At 37.9% G+C, this 18,657-nt stretch overlaps 1 protein-coding gene across 1 annotated transcript in view; it reads right to left on the bottom strand.

Annotated features, from left to right (window-relative positions):
* The window catches only part of tfpia (tissue factor pathway inhibitor a), a 54,117-nt gene that overhangs the window by 34,264 nt on the left and 1,196 nt on the right, over positions 1 to 18,657 (bottom strand). The gene's annotated exons all lie outside the window — the stretch shown is intronic.

Below are 18,657 nucleotides of genomic sequence, written 5' to 3'. Positions count from 1 at the left end.
ACAGTGTTCCTAAAATAAACTTAACATACTCTCATACAAAGTAGGAGCCGCAGGCAAATCTTGTTAATTATCTAAAAGGCATGTGCGATGCATTCATTTTTAATCAGCGCCTGAATGTTGATGTGGCGAGTGGCGAGGGAGCAACGACGGCACAGAGCAGAGTAAATTGTTGTGCCACAGATCCAGAGCCGTTGTCAAGTCATTTGTTAACGTCAAATCAGATTGAACAGTTTGTTTCTACTCCTGCAAGCCCTGGAAGAGTCTTATCTTGTTCTTATTGGCAGAGGTAAACAACAGCCTCTCCCTTTACAACAGCATTACATCTCATTGCCAAATCTAAACTGAGCCCCATTATCCCAATCCCAAATGGTCTTCACAACAAAATCAAGAAAGCCCTGCAGAATGTTTCTTGTCTCTACACTATCATGTTTACGTACGATCAGCTGACAGACAACTTGTTAACAAAATCAATCTCCACTATCCCGGTAGTTGTCCGAAGTTCATGGCAAAAAATAACGCACAGACACAATTTCCATACATTGAGAACCAAACAAATGATTGTTAAAAGCAACAACAATACATTTACTCGAGTAGCTTTTTTGAGAAAAAAAAAAAAAAACTTAAGAGTAGTTTTACCACGCCATGTACAGTCTTCACTATCAGTTGACGGGGAAACTGGGCCGCTCCTTAAGGGGCCCATTTTCAAAAACTTAAAAATCAAATATTTTCAAAACCAAAGCCACGAGCGACCTAAAACCAAAACAGGCACCTCCCTTAGGCATACGAGTCACCGTGAGCAGCGGCATAAAAAAAAAAAAATTCAAAGTCGTTCCTGAATAATATCCCAATTTTTGAATTGAATTTATTGTCATCATCATCATCATCATCATCAGCATTAAAATCAACGTAAAAAAAAAAAAAAAAAAGGAAAGAGGAAGAAAAAAAGGGGAATATTTGTTTATCCCAGAAGATGAAAAGAGACATGACAAAGGGAACGGAAAAAAAGCCAAAGCTTATCGGGACCCGTCCCCCTTCCACCAAGGTCGCACAAGCAACAGCTCCTGATCAGTCCAATGACAGTCTAGCGCCTACTGTTCAAAAAGTCATTAATTTCCATGGAGATTTCACAAATAAATTTATGTAACTTCGATCAGTACATGTCCTTGATTGGTGAGTGGTGAAAGCTAGGGGTGCTTTGGAGGCTCGCATGTGTTGCATCCACTTTGATTTGTAGTCAGCATCCCATTAGGAGTTTAGTCATTGTCATCTCTGGCCCGGTTGGCACGAGCGAATCTCTCTTGATCACGCAGCTCCACGTCAATCTTTGTGGCCAGTCGTGCGGCAGCGTCACTTAGTATTGCCTGTTCCTTCATTAACAGGGCCAACTGGACGCCGTTACGTCGAACGATCTCCGCTGCGTCATGGAGTTGGTTCTTCATCCTGATCGAGAAGCGACGAACCCAGAGAGCAGCCAGGAGCATCAGGAAGGCAAGCGCCAGCGGCGTGCCAAAGATGTATAGATCTTCAGCGTCTTCTATCAGGAGGGACGTTAGGCATAGCGGTCTCCATTTGCCCCAGGCGTCCTCCACATATCCTGACGTGAAGGTGGTGACTGGGCAAGGCCTTTGTCCAGAGGAGGGTCGCATCGTAGAGAATATTCCATCCATCGAACTCAGGGCCCAGTTAACCAATTCCATAATTGCCTCCGGAGGAAGTTCAGCGTGTACGTAGCAGAAGCAGAGTCCGTAATGTGATTTAGATGCGGGGCGCGTCACAGAATTGTTATGTCATCTCTAGTTGTCCCTGGCATTTAGCCTGGTTTGGTGTGAGGACATTCTTATCTGTATCGTGTGTGCTGTTATTGTTATGTCTGGGCAATGTACTGGCTTATTATGCTTTTCTTATACATTTTTTTGAAGTAGTTTAATGAGTTTATGTTCGTTAGTGCTGCATCACATGTATTCCATAGTCGAGCCCCAGTGTTTACAACGGAAAAAGATTTCATTTTAGTCCTAATGGACTGGTAGGAAAACGTTCGGGATACTCTCAGTTTATAGGAGGATTCTTTAATGCAGAATAAAGCTTGCAAATTTGCTGGAAGACTGTTTGTGTTGGCCTTATACATCATTTGAGCTATTTTGTAGTCGACCAAGTCATGCAATTTCAGTGTTTTGGACTTGATAAAGAGCTCGTTGGTGTGTGCTCTGTAGGAAGCTCCATGAATAATTCTAATGGCTTTCTTTTGGAGAACAAAGAGTGGGTTGAGGTGCGTTTCATAAGTTCGTCCCCAGATCTCCAAGCAGTAACTGAAATGTGGAAGGACGAGTGCGCAGTATAGGGTTTGGAGAGCCCTCGTGTCTAACATGTTTTGTGCTCTATAGAGAATTGAGATGCTCCGAGCAATTTTGTTTCTCAGTCTATCTACATGAGGCTTCCAGTTTAGGCGTTGATCAATAATTATGCCTAGCACTTTGTGCTGTTGTACCCTTTGTATCTCTACATTATTTATTAGTATCTTTAGGTTCGTATCCAAATTTTTTCTTCCAAATACTATGTATTTAGTTTTCTCAAGGTTAAGAGTTAATTTGTTTGCATCGAACCATTTTTGCAGTCTAGCTAATTCCACATTTATTTGTTTAAATAGACTCTGGGGGTCTTTTCCGGAACAGAAGATGTTTGTGTCATCCGCAAAAAGCACCATTTTTAGATTAGAAGCTAGATGCAGGTCATTTATGTATAGGATGAAAAGTTTCGGTCCCAGGACGGAGCCTTGGGGCACACCACATGTAATTGGACGAGAAATACAAGTATAGTAGTATAACAACTTAAAATGGCTTTACAATTTTCAGATTTTACGCTAGATGCACAAAATGCAGAGATAATCACCTATATTTTCAGGATCAATGGCAATATTTAACATAACATTTAAGTTTTTGCCCAAAGCAGCCACTTAAATTTTATTTAGTGCAATTTTCAACAGCTAACAACTCACTCCATTTTCACATCAGAAACTTGATACTTGAGGAAAGCATGCAGAATCATCTTAATGTTACTCAACATAAGCAATTTTTGCATTTTTCTATATACAACTGCAATTTTTTTTTTTTTTTTTTTTTTTATCACTATTGCCTCAGCACGTCTTGCCGGCTATTTAGCCATTGTTTTTAGATTGAAATGTTACATAAAAAAACGCGCAAAAGCATTATTTTTAATGGACACAGAAACGTCTAAATTAAAAAAGTTTAAAGTTTTTGCCCCGCCCAAAAAAACAAAAAAAAAAAACAAACAAAAAAAAAAAAGTAATTTTGGCCTACAATTACTTGATTATTTGAATGTAAAGCTATTGTGTATGGATACAAAATCCAACATGGGTGCCATCAAAAAACTGCTTTAATTTGAAAATCGCAGAATTTCTATTGATATGAACGTAAAACCGTCTAGATTTTTGGTTGAAAGCAAAAAAAAAAAACAGGCAGTTATCATTCATTTTACGTAAATATTTCAAGCTAAAGTAGCACCAATTTTTTTCCCCACAACGTTTCAAAGTGCATGCATGGTGCAATATACATACACATACATACATATATCTATACTACATTACCTTGAATCCTCGGTCAAATCACCCATTTCCACCTACACTGGGGCAAATAAGTATTTAGTCAACCATTAATTGTGCAAGTTCTCCCACTTGAAATTATTAGATAGGCCTGTAATTGTCAACATGGGTAAACTTCTACCATGAAGGACTGTGGAAAAAAAAAAAAAAAAAAAACTTGAAATGGTAACACCAGTTACTTTGCCAAGTAACTAATTACTCTTACATTCAGGTTACTGAGTTACTATCTCAATTACTTTTTGGGAGAAGTAATTTGTAAATATAATTACTTTTTAAAGTAAGATTAACACTGGTCATAAAGATGCAGTCTGCAGAATGAAAAGTGACGAAAGCGGAGATTTTATTCTGCCGATTAGTTGCCAAAAACAATTTGCCTGCAACTATTGCTGATCACTTCTCAGAATTAGCAAAAGGAATGTTCCCTGACTCAAAGATTGCATCGGTAAATGCAGCCGTCAAAAAACATGATAGAAATTGCCAAAAGTGCAACACACAATTATAACAAAAGTCACTTAAATTTTAGTAACGATGTAGCTGAAGATATTGATTGTTCTTTGATTGCACCAGGTTATATGTGACAATATTACCAATAAATTACTATTATTTTAATAATGGAGTTTTATTTTATAGCACGCTATACAAAACTAAGATTAGTCATCAATTTGTAAGGGCATAAGTCACTATTTGTAAGATTGCCAATGGCCTCGGGTTGACAGGTATGAGAAGATGACCTGTAAATGGCCTGAAAATCAGAGCGTGACTGTGAATACTCTTGTTTCGAATGAAAAAAAAATGCCCCTCCCAGTCTAAAAGGATTAGGCATCGAGCCAATTAACAGCAGAGTTAACAGAGACACTATTATGGTGGAAGATATTGGTAGCAACTTGTTGGTTCCTTTATTTATTTTTAAACATTGACACCTTTTTAAAACGATATCTCGATTCTTGGCAGAAGCATATCTACTAGTATAACCTATTGGGTTAAAAATGATCACTATCACTATTTCCATGTTGTCAGACCGTTACAGGAAAGGACTGGTTTCAATGTCTCGCCCAGTGTATATTCGGCACAGATAGACACGGAAAAACGGAGACATGATCGTTTTAATCTCATAGTAGGAAATAAGTTTTCTCCACTAGAGGGCACTCTTTGGACGGGTGGGTGAGCTTTCATTTCTGTAGATTTTTCTTGTCGGAATGCCATGATGTATATTTTTTTAGCCCTAATATGGTCATGTAATAGCATATAGTACGGTAAAATAATTCATATGGATGATGTGGTGTATAATATTTACCAGTATTATACAGCATATACAAAATATTCCAAAAATCTGGCCACATTGTAATAGTATGTCAGACTGTACAATACTTGATAAATTGTCATTGCTTCAATTCAAAATAATCTTAGTGATGTCACGAGCACGATTTTGTGGTTGTAAAACCTTGATTTATTGTTCCTATAATTGCGATATCACATTTTCATACCATTTCCTTCTTACTGCTCGGTCACACAACGTTGCCTAAATGAGAGACAATTAAGCCTGAATCCGAGCGCTGGGTGTGATGTTATTGTGCGTGAATTATCATTGCTCAGCTAATTCTTCACAAGAGGATACAGATTAGTGGTAAGAAGGGCACAAATAGGGTTGACGCCACGGAGTCCATTAGAGATGCAAACCAATGAACAAAAGGAACAAAGTTCAAACCAATCGACAAGGATATTCAGAGAGAAAATGAAAGACCAATCATGGCTAATTTTCTTATTTTCATTACAAAAGCTATTAGTGTTTAATGGAGATGATGAGGTCTGGGTGAAACATTAAAACCGACAAACACAGCAAACTTTCCTAACTATACCTTTTCTGAGGACCTTATAACATTGTACCGAGATGAATCAGTACAACAGTAATGTAGTTATACTGGCAAAATCCAACAATACCCAGCATACATTTTGGCTGATATACAATTAAGAACGTTACTGCGGTAGATATTTTAGTCTCCCTGCGTTCTTATTTAATCTACGCACAGCTGAATGCATTAGAAATACTGACAAGAGACCAATTTGGCCCCACAAATGTCATCTTTCATAGAATCTATTGAAGATGAAGTTTTGATTGGATAAAGGAATCAATACAGTCTCTTTTCTGAAAGAACTTATAGTTCTAATGAGCCAAATGAGAAATATCGTCGATAAAGCAGTTGTTGAACTCAATTAGGAATATTCCTGAATGTACATTATATATTATTGCAACTGCGAAAGCTATTTTGGCAAAAAAAATACGCTTATGGCTCACAGGGGTGGGGTACACCCTTAACTGGTTGCTAGCCCATCGCAGAATTCATAACATCAATATCACGTTATAGAAATAGTGTCTTTTATTCACCTAATATTTAACGCAATAAAAGTAATCCGATCAGTCTGTACATTCACGCATTTCCAGGCGGAATTAGCAAACAGGCAAGCCAAGCAGTTGCTTTAGACCCCAGCCACTAAAGTGGCCCCCGAGGGCTTACAAAATGTTCTCCACAGAAACAACAAGAACTGGCCATTTAAAATTACACTGAAGTAGCAAACCCCCTTGTGGGGCTCCACTGCATCAGTCATTGCAACCTGCGCTTGATGCAGTTATTGGACCCTGTGTATTTTGTGAAAGGTGAAACTTAAATGTGTAATATTAAGTGTGTAAGTTTATGTTACAGTGGTATGAAAAAGTACCTGAACCTTTTGGCATTTCTCACATTTCAGCATAAAATCAGCATCAAATGTGATCTGATATTTGTCAAAATCACACAGATGAAAAAAACCATTCACTAACACCTTCCAAACATAACTTTTAATATTTCAATGAGGATAGTATGCAAACAATGACAGATGTCAGAAAAATAAGTGAACCATCTCATTTAATATTTTGTGCCCAACAGCAATAACTTCAACCAGACACCCACCCTTCTCTACAAAACTGTGGTAGTCAAGTCAGATTCCTGGGATGTCTAGCATGAATCGCTGTCTTTCAAGGGTTCAAGTGTGGACTTTGACTGGGCCACCCCAGAACGTGTATTTTGTTCTTCTGAAACCCTTCTGAAGTTGATTTACTTCTGTGTTTTGGATCATTGTCTTTTTGCAGCATCCATCCTCTTTTTAGCTTCAACTGTGACAGACTGCCGAAGGTTTTCCTGCAAAACATCCTGATGAACTTTGAATTCATTCTTCCATTAATGACTGCAAATTGTCCAGGCCCCGAGGCAGCCAAACAGCCCCAAATAATGATGCTCCCTCCACCGTGCTTCACGGTGGGGATGAAGTATCGAAGTTGGTGAGCTGTTCCATTTTTCCTCCACACAACGTTGTGAGTTTCTCCCAAACAATTCAACTTTGGTTTCATCAGTCCACAAAATATTTTGCATAAGCGTCTGTGGAGTGTCCATGTGCCTTTTTGCAAACATTAAACGAGCAACAATGTTTTTTTTTTTTTTTTTTTAAGACAGCAGTGGCTTTCTCTGTAGAGTCCTTCCATGAACACAGTTCTTGCCCATTGTTTTACATATAGTTGATATGTGCACAGAGATATTGGACTGTGCCAGTGATTTCTGTAAGTCTTTAGCAGACACTCAAGGGTTCATTTTTAACTGAGTATTCTGCGCTGAACTCCTGGCGTCATCTTTGGTGGACAGTGCCAAACTCTTTCCGTTTGTAGACAACTCTGACTGTCGACTGATGAACATCCAGCCTTTTAGAGATGGTTTTGTATCCTTTCCCAGCTAAATACAAATCAACAATCCTTGATCGGAGGTCTTCAGACGGAGCCATGATGCACATCTTATTTATCGGAAATTAACTTTTCGTAACTGACAGGACTCTTCGCTCGACCGGCCAGCTTCTTTTAGATGTTCAGAGGTCGAAACTTTAATATTGGGGAGACAGATCCTTTGCGGTTGCTGCCCCCAGGCTGTGGAATAGCCTTCCCCCCGAAATCCGCACCACCACGGATGTAGGTCTTTTTAAGTCTCTGCTAAAAACACGCCTTTTTAGACTTGCCTTTTACACAGATTAGGATAGCTAGTTTTATTTTATTTGCTTAAGGGTTTTTTAATGTCTTTGGATTTTATCGGTTTTATTGTTTTTGCTGGACTTTTATCGCGATGCGCCGTCTTTGTTTTATTTTTTTAATGTCATTATATAATATTTTCCTGCCTTTTATTTATCTTGAGCCATGTTTTGTTGTAAAGCACTTTGAGGGCCTTTCGGGTTTTGTAAAGGGCTATATAAATAAATTTGATTGATTGACATCAGTCAATGCTTCTTATCAAGTCAATTCTTACTAGGTGTGTGTTTTATAGTGGGCAGGGCAACTTTAAACCACTCCTCAGTGATTGGGCACACACGTGACTTAAAATGTTTGTTAAAATGGTTTTCAATGGCTCTTTAAGTCTCCTTAGGCAGAGGGTTGACTTATTTTTCACCCTGCTGTCACTGTTTGCATGTTATCCTCATTAAAATATTAAAAACCTATAAATGTTTGGGTGGTTTTAGTTAAAGCAGACACAATATTTACATCCGTGTGATTTTGACAAAGATCAGATCACAACTGATGGTGATTTTATGCAGGAATGTGAGAAATACCAAAAGGTTCAGATACTTTTTCTGTAACTATACTATTGAATGTTTTTCTATTAAAATATTTGATATTGTCTGTCAACTTTTTGATGTGACCTTATACTGTACAATATTTTCTTACAGGATCTACTGTGCATTTATGTGTGCAAAAACCCAATTTTTGAGGTGTGCACTGGTGGAGTGGGGATCCCAGGGATTTCTTGACAGTCCACGGTGGCTTCCACTGTTATCATCACAATGTTCAGCATCCTACGATGTCAGCGCTTCCTGAAAGTGTTTCCCTTCAGACAAGCTTCGAAGAGATTGTCAGTCAGACTCATGCAGGAAATGTTGACATTGAACAGATAGCTGCTATTCTTTCCAGTAAAAGAAAAAAAAAAACGTCACCAGTTCAGTAAAGATACCATTGTTGCAAGTCATTTATGAATGGACTCAAGGGTACTGCGTATGTTGGACAGTTTTTGGTTTCCCCGAAAAACAACAACAACAAGAAAAAACATCAATCTCAAAATCTGACAGAGCGAGAGTGACTCAGTGTTGCCAGCTTAGAGACTTTGGGCCTCATTACCCATTAATGGGTAGAAATGCTGTGAATTAATTTATAGTTCTTCACAGTATGTCTCATTGCAGACTTGATTTAATCGTGTAGATCAAACTCTTTTTTTTTTTTTCAATATTTTACATTCATCTAAATATTCAGACCCCGAAAGATTGGTTGACACTCACAAAGCATTTCTTTTGCACATTTCCCCATCACTCTCTCTGAGACAAGCATGACTGCATCTGCGATCTCCCACACGGGTCTCATATCCTCACCACGTTGCAATGCATTGAATAACCAAAATTGACAAATTTGATGCCTGGAATCGATTTCCCTGCAGCAGCCGTGGTTTTGCAAGAGCTTGATGAATAAATAATAAGTGAAAAGGTGTTGTGTTATGTCTAATGTCTGCAGTTCCAAAACACGTTATTGACCAATTCTTCACACAAAATGCTAGGAAATGTATTATTGTAAAATGACTAAAATTACACATTCTTGAGCACGGGTGTGACAAAATATCAAAATGGTGATGTATCTTGATACTTTGCATCCCAAAAGGTTGTCAATTTGCTCATGCCCAGAATGGAGATATCGGTTTAAAAAAGGTCTCAATGTTTAAAAACTAAGGAACCAACAAGTCGCTACCTAAATCTTCCACCATAATAGTGTCTCAGTTAACTTTATGGCTGCCATTGACGGCGCTCTACATCCAATCCATTAAGACACTTTATCACCGCATTTGTGCATGCACTCAACACACGTGCATGTTGATCGCTTATGGGACATTTCCTTTCACGGATCTTTATTGGTCATCAACACACCGTAGAATTAAAGTTCAGACATACAAAATAAGGAAACTGACTTATATTAAACATTGTAAAACGTTAGCATTGCTACATTAAGGCTAATGGAAAAAAGGTCAACGTACTAACCACTTTAACCTGCTATAAAACATTGGCAGTCTTCTCCAAAACGCAAACCTGCGGTCAAAAAGTGACACGTCAAACATTAAAACTCGCTGGTTTACAGCATTTGCAAACAATGCCAGAAAAAAATATATATACTGTAAATATTACTGACACCACATGCATGACGATATTAGAATTTTTAAAACGTCATCCCGATTCTTTGCAGGAGCATATCAATAACCTTTTGGGATACAAAGTATCACAATATATCACCATTTGGATATTTTGTCACACCCCTTGGTTGTTATAATGATACGGTATAATGACCCATTTGTGAAATAATTTTATTCATGCTTAAAACCATCATACATTATATTTTGTATGCTTGCATGAGAACATTGTTGCATAGAGTCATTGTTATATTAATCTGTTTGAGTGTGCCCTCCCATGGCCTTGACGATTGTAGACCATCACAATATGCCCAAATATGGACTCTTATGTTCCTATGTTTTTCTATATGCCCTGAATGAATACAGGGAGGACTGTGGTTTCTTATCGTTCTAGCAGGGACCAGTGCTCAGTTCAAAGATGTTTTTGTATGGAAAAAGACCCAGGTTTGTGATATGATGAGTTTTGTTTCACGGTGGGCTTCGGCACCGCCGTTTCAACGGTATAAATGTCCAGCCTCTATTGTACTTCTTTGTACTTCTGGGTGATCACAGCTCCTGGCTGGGTCACATTTTGTACCCGAGAGCTCTTGTTCATTAAGCCTTCGAAGCAAAGCAATCCATGGTTTGGGTCGTATTCATTTCTCTAATCGAGCTATCAAGGTAACACTTGTCTTAGAGATCAAACTTGAGCTTCCCTGACACCATTCCATAACTACATTTAAATAAAATCATTAAAGTAAAGAGAAAAAAACAGTAGTGAAGCATTATTCGACCAAAGAGCATGAGTGCCCTGCCCTCTACTGGAGAAAACTGTTCATTGTTTGAGTAGTGAATACTGCAGTTCCTTCATAGTTACTATTAAAAGGATCATATCTCCGGTTTTCCTTGGTCAATCAGTGCCAAAGAAAAACTGGGAGAGCTTTAAATCCGCGAATTCGATTCAATGTTGAGGGCAGTGCTCTATGTCAAATACTTCATTTGTTTCAGTGCTTTAAAGACTCATGATTGAACAGGCTTGCGTCATCATAGAACGGCAAGATTGCGTCTGATTGGTGTAATGGAGTCGTGATTATTGTTGCCAAGTCACATTAGTGAAATAGCGCTAGTAGTGCTACTCTTGGCAATAATAGCATCATTAGCAAAAGATAAATAAATCGAAAAAGTAAAATAAAGAAAAATTAACGACTTGTGTAGCCCAAAATAGCGGAGTAAGGGTAGCGTATTTTTCTTCACAAATCTACTCAAGTAAAAGGTATGGCTTAGTAAAACTACTCTTAGAAGTACATTTTTCTCAAAAAGTTATTCAAGTAAATGTAACGCGCTACTACCCACCTCTGCAAATTGTATCATAAGGTACCAATTATGAACATTACACAAATAAGGGCTGACTTACATGTCCTCACCAGATTAATATTCCAAACGCTGTCATAGGGTAATTATCTTTTGACACGCTAGCTAGCGCACACATTGTGTAGCATTAATCTAAATAATTGGGTAACCAACATGACCTCAACCTTTTAGTACAATTTATTAAAATTCAAATGCAATAAAGCCCTCATAAACTCAAGTTTGTGATTCTTCATTCTCACAACTGGGTCTGAAATCAAAAGCTGATACAGCGAGAGCATAATCAATCGTCTCAACTCTGATTTCTATTCAACGAGCATGCGTGCGTGTGCAAACATAAGAGAACCATTTTACCGTTGGTGCATGCAGTCATGAGTCATTAATCACCTGGATAACGATACTAGCGTCACGCCCAACAAGCACTGCTGCAAAGCTCCAACACGCAACGCTCTGAGGTGAATGATTAGATCATGTTTCCTTAAAAAACTTTGTGGGCCAGGTGAGTAGTTGAAAACAAAACCTAAACAGAAGCATATTTACTGTATATGAAAGGATTTCATATTAACGAACACTTGTTAATTCAGGCTCAATATGATAATTTCAAGAAAACGGCATGTTTCACGTGAGTCGGGATAAAAACAACAAACAAAACCCAAACACTCGCAGGGAAGTGAAAATGTAATGATTTAATTCTACGTTTTTTTTGCAAATTAAGACAGTATGACAAGTGCGATTTTCTCATGGTCTTTGCCGGAGGCTTAAACAGCAACTGAGCATCCAATTACATGTAAATAAGATGCAATACCACAGTGGGACAGCTAGCTAAGTCCATAAAGACTATTTGCCCCAAGATAATAGTACTAGCATTAAAAATGCAGCATATTGAACCCCCCCGCCCAAAAAAATGATGCTACACAATTAAGACTACTTCACATGAGTAAAAATTGCAATTAAAAATTTAAAAATTGCAGCTGTGAAATGAGAATTGTTAATTAAACAATGCTAGTTTGGTACATGCCAGATGTGAATTGTATCAACTGACGAAAGGATAGGCCTCCCACTTGGTTGAGAAGACTAAAGGAGCACAAAAAACATTACATTCAATGAAACAGTATTATATTCTAATGTTCGATTAACACTGCATGCAACATATAGGACATACAGCGGTACCTCGACAAACGAACACATCGGCATACGATTCTTTTGACACACAATATAAGATTTGACTCGTCATATGACGACATGCCCGAAATACGATTTACGACAGCGTCGCAATTTCATCGTTTTCCCGCAAGGCAGCACGCCAGATTTTCTTGAGAGAAATCATCATGGATCCAAAGATGTTACAGCAGGTGGTAGTAGCAGTGAAAAAAAGGAAGGTGACGCTTACAATTGAAATGAAGAAACAAATCCTTAAAAAAAATGAGCGTGATGTGCGTGAACTGGCTAAATACGGCTCAACGTCTCCTCTGACCTCTGTTCACCAGTAAGTTGAAAACAATAAAAACACTTTTATAATGTCTTATTTATTCATATTTTACATGCAGAGGTGGGTAGGGTAGCCAAAATTTTTTACTCAAGTAATAGGGTTATTTAACTGCTTACATTTTTTAAAAATTTAAACAATGGTATTTTTTGCAGAGAAATTTAAATATTAATAAAAAAAATTTTTTTAAATCCGGCAGGAAGTCCTAAGAGCATGAGTGCCCTCTAGTGGAGAATATAGTTCCTAGTTTAAATAGAAAGGCAGTTGAGCGCAGGTGTCAGATTCCAGAAAGGGCCAAGTGGGTGCAGGTTTGCTTTCCAACCAATGAAGAGGACACCTTTTCACCAATTAGATCTTTTACATGTGTACTCAGTTAAACTGTCAGGTGCTGCTTGTTTCAGCAGGAAGTTCATTGGTTAAACTCTCTGCGCGTTATCTGTTGGAACAAAATCCAGCACCCACTTGGCCTGGAATCAGTTCGACACCTGTGCAGTAGAGTCAATCTGATGTGCAACCTTCATAGTTACCATTACGAAATTAAAAGGATCATATCTCTAGTTTTCCGAGGTTAATCGGTGCCAAATAAAAATTGAGGTTAAAATCCGCGCTTTCGAGTCATGTTGAGGGCAGCGATCTATGTCAAAGACTATTTTTTACGGTGCTTCAAAGACGCCATGTGATTGAACAGGTTGGCATGATCATAGAACGGCAAGCTTGTGTCTGATTGATGTAATGGAGTCATGTGATTATTGTTGCGACGTCTCATTGGTCTGTAAAGCTACTCTTGGCATCGCTAGCAAAAAAATGACTCACTAGCCCAAAGTAGCGGAGTAAGAGTAGCATTTTTTAAATTCACAAATCTACTCAAGTAAAAGCAAAAAGTATGGCTTAGTAAAACTACTCTTAGTAGTAACTTTTTCTCAAAACGTTACTCAAGTAAATGCAACAGAGAACAGGTAACGCGTTACTACCCAGTTCCGTTTACATGTCTCCAATTCAGACATGTCCAAAGTAGAGTTGTCCCGACTAGTCGACGTCATCGATGACGTAAATCCGTCGACGAGCACAACATCCCGTCGACGGTTAATGAAGGGTTAAAAAATATATGCGTGGAAAGTTCAGAATGTCGGATGCTCTGTATGCAAGTGGGGAAAGCGGCACAAAGCCAAAAAAAAAAAAAAAAGCGCACCAGAGTGTCCAAAACATTGACTTATTTCAAAGAAACAACGGAGGGTACACTCTTCTGTCCTGTCTCTTCAATGCCAAGCTTGGCTGCACGTCGGCCGTGAATAAACACCTCAAATGCCGTCACCCAGTTTGTGTTTTTTTTTTTTTTTTTTTTCCCATTTTTTGTACACCAGAGGGTGCTGTCGTCTTACTGAATAATAATGTTTCATTGACAATGGGCCTATAAGTGCTATTAGTATTGTCCTTAATGCTAACTGAAAGGTTTATTTCATGTTATGGTTTATTTTATGGTATAGAAAATCATATAAGGTTAAAAGGTCATAAATATATACAGTATATACAGTGATTGCACTCAAGGGAGAGTGTCAATGATAAGGTAATAAAGGTAAAGGCAATTCATTGATATATAAATAAGGTTTAAAAGGAAAAAGGTGAAAAGTTTTTGTTAATTTCTAATTGTGTTTTATTTGTGTGCACCGTAGCTCTTACGGTGTGATTACATCAAGGATGGAATAAAAGTTGTAAACCATCAGTTTAAGAGACCACCTTTTCAATCGGGATGCTACACTAGTTAATTCTATCAGCATTTGAACTCATTGTTTATTTATGATTTATTATTGTTATTTACATGTATATTTGTACTTAAATAATTTAAGTGTTCAGATATGGGTTTTGTGAATTGATAAGCGTCAACAAAAATTTCATTGCTAAATTAGTAAACAAAAACAAATTTTTTTTTTTTTTTTTTTTTAAATTATTAGATTAGTCGACTAATCGTAAAAATAGTCGGCTGACTAATCGGGAGAAAATTAGTCGTTTGGGACAGCCCTAGTCCAAAGTAAGGGCCGGGGGCCAAAGGCAGCCCGTGGTCAAATTTCATCCGGCCCCAGCCTCTGTCATAAAACCAATAACGTCTGGCCCACACACAGACTTAATTGGTCATTTCAGCAGTACTGCTGCTACTCATTTACCCACTAAAAGGCAGCAGCACTCTAAGCAACATTACCCCTTGTGACCCTTCACTCCCAATTTTCTTAAATGACGACAATCAACAAAAAAAAAAAAAAAAAAAAGTTGATTGCGACGGCCGACGCTTCAAGAATAGGTGGAAATTGGACTTTCTTCACTAAAATACACAACTGTGTGCCTCAATTGCAAAGAGACTAACTGTTTTTAAAGAGTTCAATGTGAGGCGATATTACCAAACAAGACACGCCGACATGTATGACAAGATTACAGGGAAGATACGTAGCGAGAAATTGAAGCAACTTGAAGCTAGTTTAATTTTACAGCAGCAGTATTTCACAAGAGCCCCAGAGTCGAAAGAGAACGCCACAAAGGCTAGTTGGGAGATTGTTGAAATTACTATTTAAAAAAAAAAAAAAAAAAGTAAATGTAACACGCAGAATGGCTTGCTAAAATTTGCTTAAATATATTGTTCAACGTAAAGGAGGTCAGCCAAGGTCGCCCCCGCACCCCACATTTTTACCACACCAAATCTGGCCCCCTTTGCAAAACATTTGGACACCCCTGCTCTAATTAAATGCATTTGTTGAATTAGAACACTGATCACCGTATCCTCCTCTACCTCCACACGTGCCATCTTCTCCTAAATCAGTTTGCCAGTCTCTAGAAGTCAAAGTGACAAAAACGCATTTTTAATTTCCCGATATATAATTTATTTGTTTTACTATGTGTAATTGTCATTCGTATTTGTACCTGCTCTATTTATAAAGGATTTAGCGCACGTTTTATGAGCTGTGGAACAAATTAATCAAATTATAATGTATTCGTATGGGGAAATTCTTCTCGACATACACACCAGGTCCTGGAACAGATTAAATTCGCATGTCGAGGTACCACTGTACTATACATTGTGGCAGCATAAGAGACAAAACATGCAGATGGTTGGAGTGAAAAATATTAAGTAGAGCTGAAACGAATACTCGAGCAACTAGAGTTTAAAAACTGATCCGAATAATTTTATTCACCTCGAGTAATCGTTTTAATTTTAACAGCTCTAAGCATCAGGTTTTGCCCGGACTACTTTTAATCCGGAACGATGCGCTGATGTCAGGTGCGTAGAGGAAGAAGCAATAAAAAAAAACTTACTGCAGCCGACAGCCGCTACAAACGACGCAGACGTTGCTAAAAACTAGCCTGCATGGTGGTAGCAGGTTCTGGGTCTCAGGGTTCTGTTTAAAGTGCAGAGAGCATTATGAAAACCAAGGAACACACCAGGCAGGTCCGAGATACTGTTGTGGAGAAGTTTAAAGCCGGATTTGGATACAAAAAGATTTCCCAAGCTTTAAACATCTCAAGGAGCACTGTGCAAGCCATCATATTGAAATGGAAGGAGCATCAGACCACTGCAAATCTACCAAGACCCGGCCGTCCTTCCAAACTTTCTTCTCAAACAAGGAAAAAACTGATCAGAGATGCAACCAAGAGGCCCATGATCACTCTGGATGAACTGCAGAGATCTACAGCTGAGGTGGGAGAGTCTGTCCATAGGACAACAATCAGTCGTACACTGCACAAATCTGGCCTTTATGGAAGAGTGGCAAGAAGAAAGTCATTTCTCAAAGATATCCATTAAAAGTCTCGTTTAAAGTTCGCCACAAGCCACCTGGGAGACACACCAAACATGTGGAAGAAGGTGCTCTGGTCAGATAAAACCAAAATTGAACTTTTTGGCCACAATGCAAAACGATATGTTTGGCGTAAAAGCAACACAGCTCATCACCCTGAACACACCATCCCCACTGTCAAACATGGTGGTGGCAGCATCATGGTTTGGGCCTGCTTTTCTTCAGCAGGGACAGGGAAGATGGTTAAAATTGACGGGAAGATGGATGCAGCCAAATACAGGAACATTCTGGAAGAAAACCTGTTGTTATCTGCATAAGACCTGAGACTGGGACGGAGATTTATCTTCCATCAGGACAATGATCCAAAACATAAAGCCAAATCTACAATGGAATGGTTCAAAAATAAACGTATCCAGGTGTTAGAATTGCCAAGTCAAAGTCCAGACCTGAATCCAATCGAGAATCTGTGGAAAGAGCTGAAGACTGCTGTTCACAAACACTCTCCATCCAACCTCACTGAGCTCGAGCTGTTTTGCAAGGAAGAATGGGCACAATGTCAGTCTCTCGATGTGCAAAACTGATAGAAACATACCCCAAGCGACTTGCAGCTGTAATTGGAGCAAAAGGTGGCGCTACAAAGTATTAACGCACGGGGGCCGAATAATATTGCACGCCCCACTTTTCAGTTTTTTATTTGTTAAAAAAGTTTAAATTATGTAATAAATTTTGTTCCACTTCACGATTGTGTCCCACTTGTTGATTCTTGACAAAAAAATTAAAATTTTATATCTTTATGTTTGAAGCCTGAAATGTGGCGAAAGGTTGCAAGGTTCAAGGGGGCCGAATACTTTTGCAAGGCACTGTATCAATTATGACCACTGTTGATGCGTGGCTAACGTGTCTTACACACAGGCTTTATTTAATCTGTTAAAACATAGCGCTGTAGAGTGATGAGGGTGTAAAATAAAAACTTGATAATGCAAACTGTCAATTTTAGCTAAGTAGTCATTGTTGGATAAAACACGTAGCACTGGTTCCTAATGTGCTCCAATACACAGGTGTCATACATTTATTTTGAGCCCTGCAAAAACTCAAAATCCTATCAGGACTTACAGTTTAGACTAACTTCAAACTTAACTACAACTTAAAAATAGCTTGACACAAATAGAAATTCAATTGAAACACGTGGGAAAAACACCTAACTTTTAAGTGATGTGTATTATCAAGCGTAATGTCATTTTTAGGTAAGGTATATATACATATACAGTATAGTTATAAGATCTAAGTTTTTGAGTGAAAGCAGTGAGTGATTTTTTTTTTATTGTAGTTACATCTGAGATGCAATTGTTGGCTGTTTTCAACAATGTACATCGAAAATAAAGACAATGATTGACTGAAAATGGTTCAATATTAGATGAAATGCCTCGTTTTCTCATGTATATTTGTAATTGCTCCTCACCTAAAAATATATGTTGTATCCGATTAAGCGATAAAATTTTCAGTCGATTACTAAAATTTTCGATAGCTGCAGCCCTAATATTAAGTAACGGGTATCGGACAATGTCAGCCAACTTGACTTTATGGAAATACCAATCAGTGACATATGCATACCCTCATTTACCCAAACAACAAATAGGTCAATGTCTCTTGAGCAAATTTCACTTTTCTCATGTATGGCAGAATTAACCACGTTTAACTTGTGAATGCTACTTTTTAAACTGTTTAACGCATGAACTATCAGCTTGTCAAAAATAATCAAAGATTATTGTATTGAAAAGTGGAAGCAGATGTTTCTTAAATATTTTAAATACAAAATAATCAACTCCGTCTGCTCTGATGGAAAAATATAAAAATCAGAATATTTGAGCAATTTTGCTTTACACAATATCTCCAAATGATTTATCAATGATTGACTTGTAGTTCTAAACTGTTCTTATTAAACAAAGTCATAATGTGTTAAATGTAACTAAAATGTTGTAGATTCAAGATTCAGGGATTTTATTGTCTCATCAGTTCACATTTACATGTCAATGGTGAGAAAAATAGAAATCGGTCACGTTTGAAAGCCAATATAAATGCAAAGTGAGAATAAAAGAGCAAAATTGTAAGGTGAAAAAATATAAAAAGCAAGACAGAACACAATAAATGACAAAAAAACGGTATGAATGGAAGTATAAAAATATAATTACTAAAATA

Source organism: Corythoichthys intestinalis, chromosome 12 (assembly GCF_030265065.1).
Source record: "Corythoichthys intestinalis isolate RoL2023-P3 chromosome 12, ASM3026506v1, whole genome shotgun sequence".
Taxonomy (NCBI): Eukaryota; Metazoa; Chordata; class Actinopteri; order Syngnathiformes; family Syngnathidae; genus Corythoichthys; species Corythoichthys intestinalis.
This window is presented reverse-complemented; position numbering and strand designations above follow the sequence as displayed.